This window comes from Felis catus, chromosome C1 (assembly GCF_018350175.1).
Source record: "Felis catus isolate Fca126 chromosome C1, F.catus_Fca126_mat1.0, whole genome shotgun sequence".
Classification (NCBI taxonomy): domain Eukaryota; kingdom Metazoa; phylum Chordata; class Mammalia; order Carnivora; family Felidae; genus Felis; species Felis catus.
This window is the reverse complement of record NC_058375.1, coordinates 137,740,821-137,760,831: the sequence shown is the minus strand read 5'-3', so window position 1 is coordinate 137,760,831 and position 20,011 is coordinate 137,740,821. Positions and strand designations below refer to the sequence as shown.

Genomic DNA, 20,011 nt, shown 5'->3' with positions numbered 1-20,011 from the left:
TGGGCTGATGGCTCAGAGCCTGGAGCCTGTTTCCGATTCTGTGTCTCCCTCTCTCTCTGCCCCTCCACCGTTCATGCTCTGTCTCTCTCTGTCCCAAAAATAAATAAACGTTGAAAAAAAAATTTAAAATCTAGGTGGGGAAAGTGTTGTCAGCCTCCCTTATCTTGGAGTAAATAGTCTTTAAGATGACTCTGTATTCCTTGGAAGTCGTTTCCCAGTTTGGTCTCCATGGCTTCTGGTTCTACCCTCTGGGCTATTGACTCTGCCCTCTAGGACATCTTTCCTTTTTCAGTTTCCTTCCTTGGCCCTTTAAAATATTTTGTCATTCAGCCCTAGAAAGTTGGGATCCCAGAGGCCTTTTTGCAATGTGAGTAAAATCATGCTTTCTGGAACCAGGCTGATGCCTTTTATACATATACATTTTTTTTCTAAATTATTGTGGGCTTTATTAAAAAGGTAAACTCATGATTGCTTTTTACATATGGCTCTCTACAGATAGGCTCATTTACTGTCACTTTGGGATTGGGATTCTGTGGGACCGTCTTCTTGAGAATCTGAGAAATAGTTTTGTCTATCTGAGAGTCTGTTTGACAACATATTAATTTTTTCAGATTTCTTAAGAGAGGACTTTGGACTTAGAGTCTTGCATGGATCTTTTTTCCTCAGTCCTCATTTTATACTGAGGATTTTTACTGACTGGGAAGACTGAAGATAAGAAACATTTACATCCCAGAAAATGATGTCCCCTCTGTGTTCCCTCAAAATTCTCCTTGTAAACTGGCCAGTTCTTTATTTAGCCCATTTCATTCTTCCTATACCTATATGTAGTTAGGACCAACCAGCTGACATTTCAGTATTTTTTAGAGATCTCTAGAGCCCAAATCCAAAGTTAATTATATACATTTGCTGTATTTCATGTTCTTATAGGTAACACTTTTGTCTATTGTTTTATTCAAAAAAAACAACCTCCAATAACAATTTTCTTTATTTCTCCCCGGCATTTGCTAAGAGTTTGTTTGCCATTTTCTCAGCCTCTACTTAGTACTCACTGCCAATGGCACTTATTTTAGATTTTTGTCATGGCAGCACCTCAATTCTAGGAACCGATTATTTCTGCATCAGTTAGTTTTTGCTGTGTTAAAAAAAAATCACAGAATTTAGTGGCTTTAAACAGTAGCCAATTAAAAAAAAAAATGTAGCTCATAGTCCTGTTCGTCATCGTATTGAGCTGGACTCCATTGCACTTGTGTCTGCAGTTCGCTGTGAGGTCAGCTGGGGTCTTCTTAGTATAGAATGGCCTCAACTGAGGCTACTCATCTTGGTTCCCTGTGTTTTGTCATCATCCAGCAGGAGAGCCTGGGCTTGTTCTCATGATGACTGCTCAGAGTTTCAGGAAATCAAACAGAGGCAGGCAAAGTCTTTGAGGCCTCAAATTTCAACCAGTACAGTTTCATTTCTGCTATTCTGTGGACGAAAAGAAGCTATAGGGCCAGCCAAGAGTTAGGAGAAGGGAAAATGGAGTCAGTTCTTGATGTGAAAAGGTGCAAAGTAACATATTAAGGGACACAGATAGAAAGAACACAGAAGAATTTAAGGCTTTTTTTGCAACATAGCATACTCTACTGTATCTCACTATCGGTAAATTTTGTTACATTTACTGATTTCTCAAGAAACACATCAAAGTAATTATTATTCTTTCTAGAAAGGATAGCTGTGGCCTCATAAAAACTTTTCTGCTTCCTTGGGGATTTACTCAGACTTTCTGACTATACAGCTCACCCCTGTACAAGTTAGTATCCTACTTCTTATTTTTTTTTATTTTTATTTTTTTTATTTTTATTTATTTATTTATTTATTTATTTATTTTATTTTTTTTTTTTCAACGTTTATTTATTTTTGGGACAGAGAGAGACAGAGCATGAACGGGGGAGGGGCAGAGAGAGAGGGAGACACAGAATCGGAAACAGGCTCCAGGCTCTGAGCCATCAGCCCAGAGCCTGACGCGGGGCTCGAACTCACAGACCGCGAGATCGTGACCTGGCTGAAGTCGGACGCTTAACTGACTGCGCCACCCAGGCGCCCGTATCCTACTTCTGATACTCGTAGTCTGCTTGTTTCAGTAGGCAGATCGCAATCTGACTCTTGCCTACTTGCCTGTCTTCGGCTCTGCACAACTCTACCTGGTTGGATCTAGACCCATGGAGTTGGTTCTGGATTGTTGTGTGATGCTTCATGCACTTTGGAGTCATCATTACCACCAGTCAGCCTATTGTTGGGAGGGATGCCCACCTACCTAACCTCTGCAAGTCCTGTCCCAGTGGGAACATGGTCTAAAGACCTTTCTCATCATGTACTTCCTTCTGATTAGCTCAGTGATTAGGCTTTTCTCATGAATTACAAGTTATCTAAACAAATAAATTGTGCAAAATACATAATTTATTTTTTTAATTTTTATAATCTAAAAGGGAAAACAATTTTAACTTTGATGATTGAAGTTCTTGTGCTTGGTCAGGAATTACAAGAATTACGTCAGGGTCGCCTGAGCAGCTCAGTCACTTAAGGCGTCTGACTTCGGCTCAGGTCATGATCCCACAGTTCGTGGGTTTGAGGCCCGTGTCAGGCTCTGTGCTGACAGCTCAGAGCCTGGAGCCTGCTTCGGATTCTGTCTTTCTCTCTCTCTCTCTCTGCCCCTCCCCCACTTGTGCCCTGTCTGTCTCCGTCTCTCAAAAATAAATAAACGTTAAAAAAAATAATTACATCAGAAATTTCTTTGTTGAACAGTTTTGCTTAAGGATATATGGTAGGATTGAATCAAGACAAGGTGACAGGGCTTCACAAAAGTAGAAATTGCCATTGTTATGTATTTTGCATAACAGAAATAAATGGTTAATCAATTAACAATTAATTTTTCGATAATTAATTGACCTAACTGGTGGTAAATTTTCTCAATACTCCACAAAAGAGACAGTCATGTTGATTTTTTATAGTGGTACAAGTTTTTGCAAGAATGGATATCTGCTTTGCCAGCTGCACAATGATTCCAGTGGTGCAACCATTTATATGTAACCACATTGTGAGAGTTGTGTGGGGAAGCACCATGAGCTGAGTGATTCACCCCACGTTTTAGCTCTGTAAGTGGTAGGATTGGTTTGGCTCTCCTGATACTGAGCATTTCTATTGGGCAGAGTTTATGAACACTCTCTCAAAAGGGACCTATATTCATATATGCTTATTTATCCATGTAATTGCTTAGGCATTTACAAAATAGCTATAGCAGTTGTTTATATGTAACTTTGATAATAGTCTCTAGTCTAATCTTCAGTGGTTAGGGTAGCATCTAATTCCACACCACATGCATACTCTGTAGAGACGGTACTTAAAAGTAGGAGATGTTTTCTTTAGAAACTAGCTATGCATAGAAGAGGAATAGAATCCCTGCCCACTTCAGTGTTGTTAGCCCCATGAGTTTCAGTTATCAAGAGGAAAGAGTATATTGGATAGAAGTATTCAAGTTAGATAGTATAAGCTGAGGACTCTATTTTTCCTCAGAAGTAAAACTTTTTTGACTGAGAACATTTACATGAGACATATAGTTGCAGGCAGTCAATATCTGTTGAATGATTGATTAATAACCCCCTCCAATATTGTATGATAATTGACCTTATTTTAATGATTGTGCGAACTGTGCTTTTTTTCTACAGTGATGAAAATGACGAGGATGAAAGAAGGTTATATCTGTCTGACATGTCCATGTTACCTGCTTGTTAGCAGTTAGGCCATGTCTGAGCCCTCTGACAACTATTCTGTGTTATAAAATTCATATAAAAATGGTCTGAGCCAGGGGCACCTGGGTGGCTCAGTTGGTTAAGTGGCCAACTCTTGATTTTGGCTCAGGCCATGATCTCACAGTTTGTGAGTTGTTCTGCATTGGGCTCCATGCTAACAGCGTGGAAACTGCTTGGGATTCTCTCTCTCTCCCTCTCCCTCTCCCTCTCCCTCTCCCTCTCCCTCTCCCTCTCCCTCTCCCTCTCCCTCTCCCTCTCCCTCTCCCTCTCCCTCTCCCTCTCCCTCTCCCTCTCTCCCTCACTCTCTCTCTCTCAAATTAATAAATAAACTTAAAAAAAATTTTAAAATAAAGAGTTTCTTAAAAAAATAAAATGGTCTGAGCCCTCACATCATGCATATGCAAATCTTTAAATGTTTACAGTATCTCCCATGATTTTTGAGCAGTAATGTTGTGAAAGGTGGTAGGAAGAACGTTTTTAATAGTGTTTATAAAAAGTAGAAAAGAGAGTTGACTTGGAAGGCCAGAAGGGTTTTCACGCAGGTGTGAAAGTCCCTGTAGAGTTTATACATATGTGGGTTCATCAGCTATCTGCTGCCTTCACTTCTGTCAGGCTGCTGAAGAAATATACAACCTCATAAATTCATTCACCTTTAAAACTCATGGCCTATAATTTCAACTGTGATTATTCCAAGTGTATATAATCTCTATAGGGAATTTAGCAAACAAATAGTGATTTTAAAATAATGGTTGCATGGGCAGCTGGCTTGCTCAGTCAGTAGAGTGTGCAACTCTTGATCTTAGGGTCATGAGTTCAAGCCCCAGTTTGGCATTGAGTCTACTTAAATAATATAAAATAATGGTTGCAAATTATGGTTTTGACGTTCCTTGGATTTCAGTAAGTTCTTTGTGAAGAAATCTCAAGGATTGCTAACTCAGTGTCATTTTAAAAGAAGAGTTCAGGTAACTTTGGAAGCAAACTCTTTGTTTCAAGAAAAAAACACAAAAGTTGAAGCCTAAGGATCTGTTCTTAAGCCCAGAAAAGTTTTGTAAATTAATGTGAGGCTTTAGTTACTTTACTACTTTGACTTTCAGTTCTTCTGTCATTAGTAAGTTTGCTTTTTGCCTTCTTGTATTTTTATGGGTCATTCTATTACAGGGAAGATATGGAATGTACTTGAGAATGTTCAAAGAAAGTTTATTGTTGAAGGTACAGAATACCAAGGCCACATGTCCATTAGAATGGAGAATAAAATCATAGTGTACTTCTTAGGAACTATTTAAAACTACATTCTGTATTGTGAATAATTACTTATTCTCTGATTTTTTTTTCTTAAAGCATAAAATGATTTTGAGAGGATTCTGAATTTAAGTTAAAAATTTATAAATTAAAAGCATGAGAATCCTTTGTAGTTCACACACACACATACATGCATGGTATAGGTGATAAAGAGTATTCCTCCTCCATTACATTAAGTAGCTTTGCTAAGAATTTTATCTTAAATGGAACAAATATATATATATATATATATATATATATATATATATATATATATATGAAAATTGGTCTTTAAGTAAGAAAATAGCTCTAATTTCTAATTGAGTCATTGAATTAAGGCATACCATTACAAAGCCAAGAAATAAACAATGTTTTTGAGAGTTGCTAATGTAACAGCAATATATTATATTTTTCTTAAAGCCCCTAAAACAGTATTTAGCAAATAAGTATTTATTTTGGAATAGTGGTAACACAATCAAGTATACATTGGGCAAACAGCTATGTTTAGGTATATAAGTTATAGAAAATACTCATACACTCACTTCACTTTGAACTCTATAGGAAAGGCAATGCTTAGAAAATGCAAAAGGGAAACAATTACTATAGCAATTTTTTCCACATTGAAGACATTACATGGTTATATATATATATTTTTTTAATTTTTTTTCAACGTTTATTTATTTTTGGGACAGAGAGAGACAGAGCATGAATGGGGGAGGGGCAGAGAGAGAGGGAGACACAGAATCGGAAACAGGCTCCAGGCTCTGAGCCATCAGCCCAGAGCCTGACGCGGGGCTCGAACTCACGGACCGCGAGATCGTGACCTGGCTGAAGTCGGACGCTTAACCGACTGCGCCACCCAGGCACCCCCATGGTTATATTTTTTAAACCAAACTGTATGTGGATAACTTTTTAATTTTTTTCTAGCAAAAGTTGGATATACTCCTAAAATAAAGTTGCATATGATTTACAAATATATCTTCATTCATATGTGTTCTTTGGTCTTTTATTGACATTTAGTAAAACATAAGAATTTGAAACTTAACACTGAAGAGCAGTTCAATCTTAAAACGAAAGGTGCTTTAACATGAACTCCTTTCATCTCATGAAATACTTGTTTCGTTTCATGCATAAGTGTGTGGACTTCTGTCCTTGATTCTTGAATTGGAATTTTAACAAAATTTGTTTTTTTTAAACTTTAATGTTTATTTACTTTTGAAAGAGACAGAGTACAAGTGGGTAAGGGGCAGAGAAAGAGGAAGACATGGGATCTGAAGCAGGCTCCAGGCTCTGAGCTGTCAGCACAGAGCCCAATGCAGGGCTTAAACCCATGAACCATGAGAACATGACCAGAGCTGAATTCGGACACTTAAGCAACTGAGCCACCCAGGCACCCCAGAATTTTAACAAAATTTAAATGTGTCTTGCCATTTGGAAATACATGGATGGAACTGGAGGGTATCATGCTAAGTGAAATTAGTCAGAGAAAGACAAATATCATATGACTTCACTCATATGAGGAATTTAAGATACAAAACAGATGAATATAAGGGAAGGGAAGCAAAAATAATATAAAAACAAGGAGGGGGACAAAACATAAAAGACTTAAATATAGGGAACAGAGGGTTGCTGGAGGGATTGTGGGTGGGGGGATGGTCTTGGGTAAGGGGCATTAAGGAATCTGCTCCTGAAATTATTGTTGCACCATATGCTAACTAACTTGGATGTGAATTAAACAATAAAATATATGTGTCTTTTGCAGTGTGGAAGCTGAGGAATGGAACAAGATGGCGGCATGAGCAAAGACTTCTAAGGTAGGCCTCCCTTACCACCTCAGCTCAGCCTGAATATTGACGTTCTCTTAGATCAGCTCAGGGCAGGATCTGGTCAAAATCCTTATTTGTCCCAGTCATTCATCCAATAAATAAATGTATATTCTTATCTACCAACTGTAATGGAAATGAGCTATCAGAACAATTACAAGTTTTATAAAGTTTTATTGGAATGCCTAGAAATGTACAACTGAACTTGTTTAGAAGTGCTGCTAATGGTGCATCAAGGTCAACATGGCTCTTATCTTTTAGTTGGGACACACAACAGATGATATCATGAACAGGAAAAAGATGCCCACCCTAGAGGTATGATGGTGATTATCCAGCACTCATGGAAGTTAAACAAGCACAGGAAAACATCAGGGATTTGTGAGATTCCCTAAGGCATAAAGCAATATACTTCTGTCCAAGAAGAATCCACTGCTGTTGGGTTTGGTCTGGACTTAGGTCTTCTCTACCCAGATTAGGGATAGGGGCAATTTGAATGGAGGCAATTCAGTTCTGATAGGAAAACAATGAAGCACTTTAGAGAATTCCTCTCTCAGTTTGTCCTGCTAGATACATGGTACTTCATCTTTGAGTTTACAAGCTTCTGTGTAGGAAAGAGAGGAGGTAACATGTCATAAATATGACCGGAAGAATTGGTACATAATGTTGTCCCACATATTCAGAAATGGAATCCAGACTCTAATTTCAGTGATGATCATGGCATTCCTGTAAAATTTTATAGCTCATTTTTATGTACCTACATAGACTTAAGTGACAAGTATTTGTCTCAGGTTTATGATATGCACTGAATGAATATCAAGTTAAAAAGGACATCAACTTTAAAACTTCCTTTCATAACTTATTGAGAGAACTATTTTCTTACATAATCACAGAGAAGGAAACCATTTGTAGTTTGACTAATTGGAACAGTAATCTATCCTTTTCAGAAAATGCTTTTGTCAGATGTACCTTAAAATACCTAGTCCTCTCCCCCTAATTCCTAGAACACACAACAGGTTTCATTTGATTCTTCTGAGTAAGAGCCTGATTATAAAAACTATATATTGGTCATTTTTTTTTAAAAAGAGCAAATCCATTGTAATATTTACTGATATTTGGGCACACTTATTCATGTAAACAAATGATTTCAAACTCTTAGGGACTTAAAAGTGGAAAGATTATTTCTGGATTACAGTACATGTCCTTTCCAGATCAGTGCAGGGAGGAGAGAGCTCTCCTTCATGTCCTTACTAAAGGGGCAAGCTGATGGAACAGCCATTATTTGAACACTGTCTTTCACTGTGGTAGGAGGAGGGCTTGGAATGGTGAAAGCTAACATTTTACTGGCCAGAGTAACTCATAGAGCCATGCCTAATTGCAGTGAGGGGGGAAAGCACAATCCAACCTACCAGAACCATGGTTTTTGTAAAAGCCCCAGTGACTATCTCAGGGACAGCTTGGCAAAATCACTCAGATAATGCCTAGCTCTGACCTAGCAATTCCATTTCTAGTAATTCATACTATGGCACAAGCATGTTCATTTCTGTGCTGTTTGTAATAGCAAAAAGTAAAATCCTCAGGAAAGGTTTTTGATTAAATAAATCATGTTAAATTCATTCAATGGTATAACTCATAGCCTGTGAAAAATGAGTGGGGTGTATTTGAATTAACATGGAAATCTATTCTAAAGGAATATTGTTAATACAGTGTATGTGCATGTGATGGTGGTGGGGGGGAATGTGTGTGCATGCATTTGTGAGCTGATACATGCAAATCACTTAGAACAGTGCTTGACACAAATAATAGTAGCTAATACTTACATGCAATTTATTATATGTGAGGCACTCTTCTACCTGTTGTACATCTCTTAAGTCATTGGATAACAACAATCATTTGAAATGATTTTATTATTCTCAATTCCCAAATGAGGAAACTTACAAAGAGTATCTGTTTGAACAATTTCTAGAATGATGTTTTAGAAACTGTAATGAGTATGGGCAGTGGTTCTAAGAGATGGAGTGCTTTTTGTTTTTGTTTTTGTTTTAATTCACTGTATTGCTTTCTGTTGCTCTTAGAATTTTCACCATGAGAACATGTTACTTTTGTAGTTAAACTCTGGTAATAAGAATAGATGCCCTGACAATGAACCAAGAGGAGTTCATTCCTGCTAAATGTATTTATACCTCTGCACCCTGATGAAGGTGAATTTTTTTCTATGCAGGGAGAATACTTACGACAGAAGCTCTCAACTCCAATGATTCCCTTTGTCATAATTAAGCGAAGACTAAGCTGGTTATTCTTGGTACCATGTTAGGTATTTGAGTGTAATGATCTGCAGTAGGTTTGATTTTTGTCCCATACTTTCTCCTCTTTCTGGATTCTGCATTGCGGTACTGTTGCCGTCAGTCTTGGCTAAGTGGACTGGCTTTGGAAGTGGTTTGTACTGTCTTGAAGCAGAGTACGGAAGAGTCACTGTGAGGCTGTCCTCCTGCTCTTTTCTCTCTGCAGTGGGAAGGGTAATATCCAGACAGGGGTTGCTTTATCCTGAATCTTAGAGGGAAGAGAACATAAAAAACAGCTTTAGAACATGTAAGGTGAGTGAGAAATTAGAAATGAACTTTGTTGTGTCAAGCCATTAGAACAGAATCATTTGCTGATGTCGCATAAACCAGTACAATTTAATACAGGACTTCAGAGAAATTAAGACAGCAGAATTGGAGAAAATATGCTTTTTAGCAATCCTCGGGAGTGGGGACTCTGGGACCTATCAGCCTTTTGTGCTTTTTATTGTTTTTTATCTGTGTGTGTGTGTGTGTGTGTGTGTGTGTGTGTGTGTGTGTGTGTGTTATAGTATTAGCTCTTGGAACTGCTTTACCTGAAGTTCTCTACAGCTTGTTCTCCTGGAAGAAGAAAAATGTGTATTGTTCCACTGCTTTCCTCTTGGCAGGCTAGGACTGGAAGACTTGTTACACGATTTCAATCTGATCTTTATTTCTGTTTGTAAAAGTTTGACTTGTTCTGCAGATCCTGTCAGTTGAAGAAGTGCCAATATTACAGAGTGTAAAAAATTGTGTTTCCTTTCCCACAATTCATTTCTCTATAGAGTTTCTCACTTAATTGCAAAATGTTGGAATCATTTTAATTTTCAGGTTTTTTTTATTATCTAAATTAAGACATGATAGAATTATATATTTTTTTCTCTAGGTCTTTGATGTATTTCATTTGACATGAAATGCCTAATTCTTGGTCTTGACACTGAAGAGTCAGTGACCTGCTATAGTGATCGAGTTGTTAAGTGCTATAAGTTAATTTCCCTATCAAGCATAATTGCCAACTAATATAAAAATTATGTTTCCAAGAATTTTAAAGATATGGTTCTACTTTTACTCATTTAAAGAAAAAAAAAGTTTTGATTTTCTTCTAATGGAGCTAAATTGATTGCTTACATCTTACCAAAATAAAGAGAATAGCATATTTTATATCTCTTTTCCAAGGGTATAAATGTCATCAGTTTTTTTAGCTCAAGAGAAATACACTGATTCTTTTAGTGTGTTTATTTCTGTAAGTTCTACTGCCCAGTGGAGACTGTTAGAAACCTCCCTGGGATACTTGGCATTGGGAGGTTTGCCATGATCCATAGTCAATCTGTACACAAGCAGCATTTCAGGACTGTTGACCAAGATGTGTGAGGCATCTCTGCCCCAGTATTAAAACAATATCAAAGATATCTCGAGAAAAGATCCTTCTCTGCAATCAGCAGTTATGCTGTCCCTCTTCTGTACAACCTGGTCAAAGGACTGCCCTGCTCTGTTCCACTTTATGTACAGGATTGAAGCCTTCTGTGGCATTCATTTAGACCAATCCTTTTATCCTGATTTCCAAATGTGGCCTCAGAAGGAGGACTGATTGCGAATACCATGTGATTTGTGCTATGCTCTACAAGGTCTAGAAAGTATTCTAATGATGACCACACATAAACCTGTTTTGGAAGAATTTAGGAGACTTCAAGGATAGTCCCCCCCCCCCCCCCGCCTCCCTTTTGCCTTCCAAAGCCATGAGGAAATTTTCTGATAGTATTTTAGATATAATTATTCTTCAAGACTTAGAGAACCTAGGGAAACATAAGTGGCTTTTCAAAGATGATAGGGAATTACAAAGTCTGTAAGAACGGTCTTTTTTTTTTTTAATGATTTATGCCACAACCTCAATTTCAATTTAAACTATATATATTTTAGTTACTACTAAAAATATTCCATAGAGGAAAAATAAGTCCTCTGGTGGTTAACATATAAAATGAATTATTCTATCAGCATTTGAGAAGTGTTTTTTTAAGGAAATGGATCTGAGAGAACAGCAAGTTCCAAACATGAAAATACATGTTGACTTAACACAGTTTTATTCTCAATGATTAGGATTTTCGTTATAAGGAATGGGGCGTTGGGTTATGAGTCAGGTTTGTAATTGGTGAATGAGATTCTGAATGTGGTACTCCTGGGTAACTTTTTTGTATTTTATCTTATAAACATTATTTTAATACATACAGTATACTTGCATAAGAACTGGTCAATTACTGATAATGTAATTATTACATTTATTGGTAATATGTTTAATGCTAGATAGATTACACACCAAAGATACAGGGACAAGCTTGAATGATGTGGTGTCTTAAGGGATTGCTTAGGGGGAAACCTGAGTCTTAGGGGGAAACCTGAGGAGAAGGAATGTAGTTGCTGGGAAAGCAGTTAGAATCTCTTATTCTGATGCAGATTTTCCTAGAAGACTCTATAAAGGCAGGAAGAAGAGGTGGTAATATAAGGAGTACTAATAAAATCCTGAAATATTCAATTGGATTGTGACATGTTACTGAGTGTTTTGAGGCGTGTAACGAGCAGGCTCTCTTCTGGCCTCCAATAATATCCACCTCCTGGTATTCACACCCTTGTGTAATCATCTTTCTTCAACTGTATACTGGCCCAGTGATTTGCTTCTAACCAGTAGAATAGAACCAAGGTGATGGGGTCTCAGTACTGTGATTAGCTTACAAGGGACTCTAACTTCCAATTTGATAGCTGTAGCCTATAGTCAATAGCTTGATAGTTTATAAAGAGATTCTCCCCCTTGCTGGCTTTGATAAAGCAACTTACCCTTGTGGGGAGGCCCACGGGCAAGAAAATTAGGCCTCTGGACAGAGAAAATGAGTTCTGCTAGGATCCGAGGCCCTTAGTCCAAGAGCTCTTGAGGAACTGAAATTCTGCCAACCTCGTGTAAGTGGTTTAGGAAGTGAATACTTCTCTAATTGAGCCTTCAGATGAGTTCCCAGCTCTGCTTATTGCTCTGATTGCATCCTTGTGAGAGACACCAACGCAGAGAACCCAATTGAGTTGTGCCCAAATTCCTGACCTATGGAACTATAAGATAAATGTGTTATGTTGCTAAGTTTGTGGTAATGTATTATACAGCAATAGATAACAAATACATATTTCTTAATCATAATTCTGTTGTTAATTTTGTGATTAGCTTCTTGAGTATGACATGTCTTGATATTAAAATGTATACGTATAATGTACATTTAAGCAAAGCTCAGTGTATAAGAAAAGGAATTGATAAAAAGCAGTAGTTCCCAACATTCAATGTGCATCAGAATCACCTGGAGCGCTTGTTAGCACAGTAAGCTGCACCCGCCTCCAAGTTTTTGATTCGGCAAGTCTGGTTCTTAAAAATTCACATTTCTAAGAAGTGTCCAGGTATTGTAGTTTCTTCTTGCTTCAGGACAGATTACCACAAACTTAGTGGCTTTAAATTACACTAATATATAAGCTTACAATTCTAGAGGTCCAAAGTTGGAAGTAGGTCTGTGTGAATTAAAATCAAAGCATCTCTTCCTGGAATCTCTAGGGAAGAATATGTTTTCTTGCTTTTTCTAGCTTCCAGGGGCTGCCTGCACTACTTGGCTTGTGGCCCCTTACTTCATCTTCCAAGACAGTGGTATAGCCTCTTCAGATCTTTCTGACTCTGACCCCTGAACTCTCCTGCCCTTCCCTCTTTCACTTATGAAGACTCTTGTGATTACATTGATCCCAACTGGATAATCCAGGATAATCTTCTCAAGACCTGTAACTTAGTCCTGCCTGCAAAGTCACTTCTGCCATGTAAGGTAACATTTACAGGTTTCAGGATTAGGATATGGGCCCATTGTTCTGCCCATCACATGGGTGATGTTGCTGTGCTGGCCCAGGGACTACACTGTGAGCATCAATGATTACAGATAATTGTAAGAACTGAGTTCCCTCTTCTTTTGCATTCTCTCTGAGTCCATCATGCCCACTCTTAGCCTTGTTCTTCCTAAGATTCCACACCTTTTGTTCCTCTGTGGACTTAGAAACTTCTTGCTTTAGTATTCATATATGCCTCACAGAAGCTCTCAGGGGTCTCACTTGAATGTAGGGAGAAGTTAGCTGCACTGATGACAATTGAAATGCGTATTAATCAGACAGTTCTTTCTGATTTTTAGTTTTTATCTATGTTTTTTAGTGTTTATGTTTTACCACAGCAAAAATCTTTCCTTTGGTGATACTGTGTATTTTGGTTTTTTTTGAGCCAGTCAAATTCTAAATAGATTTTAACCCTCCCTAAAATGTTTTTCAAGATTAAATAAGAGAAATTCAAAGATACCACCATACCAACTGGGAACATTAATAGGCTAGAAATACCTCCCATACTTTTTTTTTTACATTTTCATATTTTTTCATAAAATACTTTGAATATTTTTTCTCTAATATGTAAATGTGTACACTAGTATTTGGGCATTGATTATGGCATTTAAAAATTCATTCACTCTGAATAATTAAGATACTTTCTTATTAATGATTCCCTTTAAGAGAATCATAATTGTTGTCAATCAATTAAATGATTTAGATTGAAGGCTAATAAAAATATGTCGTTTGCCCTGGTCTCTCACCTTATGTAGTGGCACAATTTTAGAATTAGATATGTGGATATCTTTGTGTCACAAAACCCTCTTAAAAGACAGGGATGAATTTTTAGATTTAATGTCTATATATTTTCCCTTCTAGCATGCTTAGAGGCCATGGTGGATTTACCTCTTTCAGGGACCGAATCCTTCTCAATTAACTCACCCTGTGGTTCAAAATGCCAGGGGATGCCAGATTTGGTTTGGGAGTATAAGGGATGTTAAGGGTCTAAAAAAAACCCAAAAAACAAAAACCAAAAAACCTCTAGCTCTAGAATCTCAATATGTGCCACAATTGATCACTGTGTTAGGATCAGGATGACTATATGCAGGTAGTAGTTAACTGTGTTTTATTGGGTGGGAACCTTGGTTTCAGAATATTTGGGATTAGTATGGATAAAACACTTTATTCATCTCTTTATTCATGTAATGCTCCTATGCAAATGCAGCGGCCGGTGTCAGGGCCCTTGGTGGTCTTGTTTGCACCCCTGCTTTCACCTTTACAACCACTGGTAGCAATTTCTCTCTGGAGTGAAGAATAATGTACAGCCATATTTTAATCCCAAATGACATCAGAAATCGGCCTTTTCATAAAGTTGGTGTGTTGATTTTTATTAATGTGGCATAAGAAATGGAAAGTATAGAACCTCTTTAGTTGTTTTTTTTTTCCAAATGGAAGATAAATTGTATTTCGAAGGGCCTTCATAGACCAGCTATAAGTGGATAGGACCTAAGTATGGAGGGAAATAAAAGCCAATGGGCACCTGTAGCTGTTTACTTCCTCCCATACAGACAAAGTTCAAAGGTAAGGAAAGTCTTAGGTTACTGTCAACAAAAGTATCATAAAGTATTTTCGGAGGACTTTAAGTTTGCCATGTCTAAATTAACTATTAAATGAAAAATAATTTCCGATAACTTTCTTTTAACTGAAGTTTGTGTAATAAACCTTCAAACCCAATCATTAATAGTACAGTATTAGAGGAGAGGGGATGTGATTCATATGAAACATTCCTTCTGGTTTTTTGAGACAAACATTTTTGCTTGATTTGACTGTGTCAAATATGCGAATTCACGGATGTTCTTGTTATTTTCCAAGTAAGTACTATATGTGATTTTAGATTTTTTTCAGTATTTTATAAATTTCATTCATATTAAAGATTCTTAGCTGTGAAGTTGGCGATGTTATGTGAAATAGTTGACATTTTCTATTGGTAAAGTTAATGTTTTCAGTACCTTGTTTCATGAAAAAAAGTCAATTCTTTCACCAACCACAAGAATTATAGATGTATTTATACATTGAAACGCCAGTGAAAGAGACCGGCTAATGTACATTTATTATCCTCTCTATATAACGTTCAAAGTAGATATTTTCTGAAAATTTTTTAGATTTAAAGACATTTGCTCTCCTAAATTATTTTAGTCCATCTCCAGGGAGTTCTGTTGCCGACTTAGCGGATGTGAGACAATTTACACACTATAAAAATAAGTGAAAGTAATGTGATGTGCCAGATTTCTAGTGGAGTATGAGTAACCATCCTGTTGGCATGGCAAGGAGATTCATAGAAAAACACTCTTTTGTCATTATTGCTGAAAATTAATTGTAATTGAAAGCCTTTATGAGAGCAGAAATCTGGTGGATTTGCTTCCTAACTGAAAACAAACAAAAGCTCCCTTCGTCTCTTAGCATACTTCTATATGAAAGATGTGTTTTCTCCCTCTACCACTCATCATTTAATAAATAATTGTGAATCACTCACTGTGGCTAAGTCTCTATGGTGGATAACGGGAGAAATACAAGGAGGGAAGATCCTCAAGGATGTGCAGACTGTAATTGATCATTGTCCAAAGAGTGATGCAAATACCATGAGTGCTGAGGACTTTGGGGGGAAAAAAGATGTTTTCCAAGTAGGATTTAAAGGGAAAGCTTACAGATTCCAGCAAAGGAACCACACATTGAATATAATAAAATAGGGCAGGCACAGGCAAATGACAAGAAACTGGCAGAGCTGATGTTTCTCCTCCTGGTTTGGGCATTTAGCCACATTAGAAGGCGTAAAAATAATTATCCAATTATATTGACACATTTTCTTGCAAAGAGTTGAAATTAACAATAAGTCCATTTAAAATATGGTTTTATATTTAATGTCATGAATGATAAATCTATCCCTCAGTATATTTATGTCTTTTTTTAATATGAAAATATCAGTAAAATATTTAAACCTGTTTATTTCATCTTTATCTCAGTATTCAAAAATATATATTTTAGTCTGTTTTGTAATGTATGTATATATACATAAAATACATATGTGTATATATACATAAAATATATACATTATATATATATGTATATATGGGTTAAAATGGTGAGCATAAGCTTTCAAATAAGTAAATATTCATATATTGGTTATGTGTGTTCAAAAATATTTTACTGGCAGATGGACATGATCAAAGTAATTTGGTTCCTTTTCTAAAGCAGAAGACATGCTTCTTTCCCTTCTGATTAGTCAACTTTCTCTTACCATTCAGCTTATCCAGAAAGCTTTAACTTCTTAATCCCTTTCTAGATCAGAAGTGGACAGAACTGATAGTTGTCTATATCACCATTCTCTACGAAATCTGAGGCATTCTTTTAACCATGACCCCTGAAACCTTCTTCTCTGAAACGTTCATGCTTTTGACTGGCACATATATCTGTATTTTATGTTTTATTATTTATTCCTGCTTTTCTATATCCTGAAAAAATTTGTCCATAGACTTACCAATTAATTCTGTAAAATGTTAGAGGATCTCCAAGTCATGCAGCTTTGGGGGCAGTTACAGTTAATCATGAGAACTCATAAACACATGTATATTTTAATACAGATTGAGCTTGATAGTTGTTGTTTGTTGCTTCCTCTTGTACAGCTATGTGACTTTTGAGTAAGAAGACATAATTATAGGGAGAGGGGATCATCATGTGATAGGTTTGGTGGAAACCGCTATGCGACCATCTCTTAAATGTCATATTTCATTTAACGGATTGAATGATGTGAGCTAAACAGTGAATATCCCTTTTTACCGTGTACAAGGACGGATTTTAGTGTTCATTTGCTGTGAATGTTTGAAAGGACACCTGAATGGCATTTCCGGGAAACTGGAGGCAGAGGAGGCACAGCATCACCTGGGAGCTTGTTAGAAATGCAAAACCTAAAAGAAAAAAGAAGGAAGGAAGGAAGGAATGTAAAACCTCAGGCCCCAGACCAGACCACGTGAATCAGAACCCAGGGCCCAGAAATCTACATTATAACAAGCTTTCAGATAACTCTTATACACATTAAAATTTGAGAATCACTCCTAGGGGGAATAAAATCCTGATTTAGACTGCCACTTCAAAATAGACATGAAGTCTTTTTTAAAATTAGGAAACTATGTCAGAAGGTTCTCATGTGCTGCCATGATCCACTGATGCACTATGAAGCAGGAAATGAGTTAGTCACATAATATCTCATTGCAATAAAAAAATTACATTTTGATTTCTCAAATTCATGGAGAATAAATCCAAATAAAATTGTATTTTATGGAATTGTATGTGATGAGCAGGTAAACTACAAAAATGGATAAAGGTAATCCAGGAAGGAAAGCAGATAATCCATGAACTAATTATCACAATTACTATGCAATAGTGGGATGGGCAGTAACACTTAACTAAGGCCACTTACGCTTCTGTTTTGCCCTCAAAGAAGAAAACCACATCTCTTATGAGAAAGGTGAAATCTAGATGCTGGATCTATAGGAGGGACAAGAAGGCCTGAGTAATGAGGCAGAAAAAAAAAAATCAATAGAAATTAAATATTTAAAAAACTATTTTGTTCAGTATTCTCTCTGAAATACAAGCCAAGCTTGTTTACATATGAATCAGTTTTAGCTTGTTAATTGCTGCTTGCCATTCCTGTGTTCCTGTAACAGTTCAATGCCTAGATGATGCTCTACTAAAATAAATAAAATAAACAGCAGTGCTTAACAGCTCACTCATACTGATTCTTTTTACTATGTGTCAATTTGTCACCCTTGGTTGAACAAGGAAAATATGCCATATAGAAACTGATAGCCTCTTTGCTTGAATTACACATGTTTGTGTATAATCATTTATATTTTCAGCAGGGAGTGGCAGAATTTATGCCACTTATTATCCATTGTGTCTAATTCAGATCCTAGCAATTTGAGACCTGTTTATAGTTTCATTTAAGTGAATGTTGCCCAGTGTAGGAAATAAGGCCAGCTACCCTCCCACAGTACCGCTGCCTTAGTGGATCATTCAGAATGGCTTTATATACCTTATTCTATTGTGCTTCGCTTTATTGTACTTCCCAGATACTGTATGTTTTAGAAGGTTTGTGGTAACCCTGTGTGGAGCAAGTCGGCGACATTTTTTTAAAACCGTATTTGCTTATTATTATTACTTCATGTCTCTGTGGCACGTGTTGGTAATTCTTGAAATACTTCAAACTTTTTTGTTATTATATTTGTTATCGTTGTTTGTGATCAGTGATCAGGACTCCCTGAAAGCTCAGATGGTGGTTAACATTTTTTAGCAGTAAAGTATTTTTTAATTAGAGTATGTATATTGTTTTTCAGAGATAATGCTATCACCACTTAACAGACTATAGTATAAATATATCTTTCATATGCACTGAGATACTGAAAAATCCACTTGACTTGCTTTGTTGTGGTATTTGCTCTATTGCAGTGGTTCAAAACAGAACCTGTGGTATCTCTGGAGTATTCCTTTAGTAGATGGAGATATGGAGACTTTGGCCCTACCCCAGCTGTATCCTTAACTTCTTGCATAACCTTTCTGGGACTTATTTTTCTAATATTTAAAACCAGGGGGTTGTATTAAATGATTGAAAAATTACAATGATTCTAATAACATAGGCAGTGATTACTTTTTGGGCATAGTTCAGGGAAGCGCTAGCCAGGTAGGATGCAGTCTGAAATTAAGCTTAAGGGAAATTCATAATCCAAAATTTACGCACCTATTAAATGAAAATTTAATTTAATGTTAAATTTAACCTAGGTTAAATGAAAATTTAACCTAATGTTAAATTATACCCATAAAATTTCTTTTTGAGAGAAAGTGCTGTTAGTTACCCTATGGTGAGAAACCTTGGAAGCATTGGTAATAATTTTAACACCACTGAAAGCACAGCTCTCTTTCTGTGCCCTACTGGTCTCTTCAGTTGTGTGCTTGCTGATATCATCATCAAGGTTGTACTTGAGCTACGTTTAAAGCATTATCAATGGGAATTCTATAGTGCAATAGGAAACTGCCATATATAACTTAATATCTTTTTTTTCTGAGCATAGTTGACATATGATGTTACATTAGTTTCAGGTATACAACGTACAGTAACTCTATATCTTATTCTGTGCTCACCACAAGTGTAGGTACCATCTGTTACCATGCAATGCTATTGCAATACCACTGATTATATTCCCTGTGCGGTACCTTTTATTCCTATGCTTTTGCTCATTCTGTAACTGGAAACCTGCATCTCCCAGTCCCCTTTACCTGTTTTGCCCCACCCCCACCCCCACTCACCTCCTGTCTGGCAGCTATCAGTTCTCTGTATTTATAGATATGATTCTGCTTTGTGTTTGTTGTTTATTCATTTGTTTTTTAGATTCTACATATAACTGAAATTATATGGTATTTGCCTTTCTATGTCCGACTTACTTCATTTAGCATAATACCTTATAGGTCCATTCATGTTGTTGCAAATGGCAAGATCTTATCCTTTTTTATGGCTGAGTAATATCCCATTTTATATATATATATATATATATATATATATACACACACACATATATATATACACACATACACACGTATATATATATACACATACACGCACATATTATATGTATATATAAATATACACACATACATATATACATACACATTACATCTTCTTTGTCTACTCATCTATCAATGGACAATTGGGCTGCTTCTGTATCTTGACTATTGTAAATGACGCTGCACTAAACATAGGGGTGCTATGTCATTTCAAATTAGTGTTTTCATTTTTGGGGAGTAAATATTCAGTAATGGAATTATTGGATCATATATTTATTTCTCTCTTTTAATCTTTAGATTTTGAGTATCTTTTCAACAGAAA

At 36.5% G+C, this 20,011-nt stretch overlaps 1 long non-coding RNA gene across 3 annotated transcripts in view; it reads left to right on the top strand.

Annotated features, from left to right (window-relative positions):
- The window catches only part of LOC109502680, a 799,154-nt gene that overhangs the window by 123,707 nt on the left and 655,436 nt on the right, over positions 1 to 20,011 (top strand). For all 3 annotated transcript variants that reach the window (XR_006583187.1, XR_006583188.1, XR_006583186.1), the window contains exon 6: positions 6,826 to 6,877. This is a non-coding gene — a long non-coding RNA (uncharacterized LOC109502680). The remainder of the gene's footprint in view (positions 1 to 6,825; positions 6,878 to 20,011) is intronic.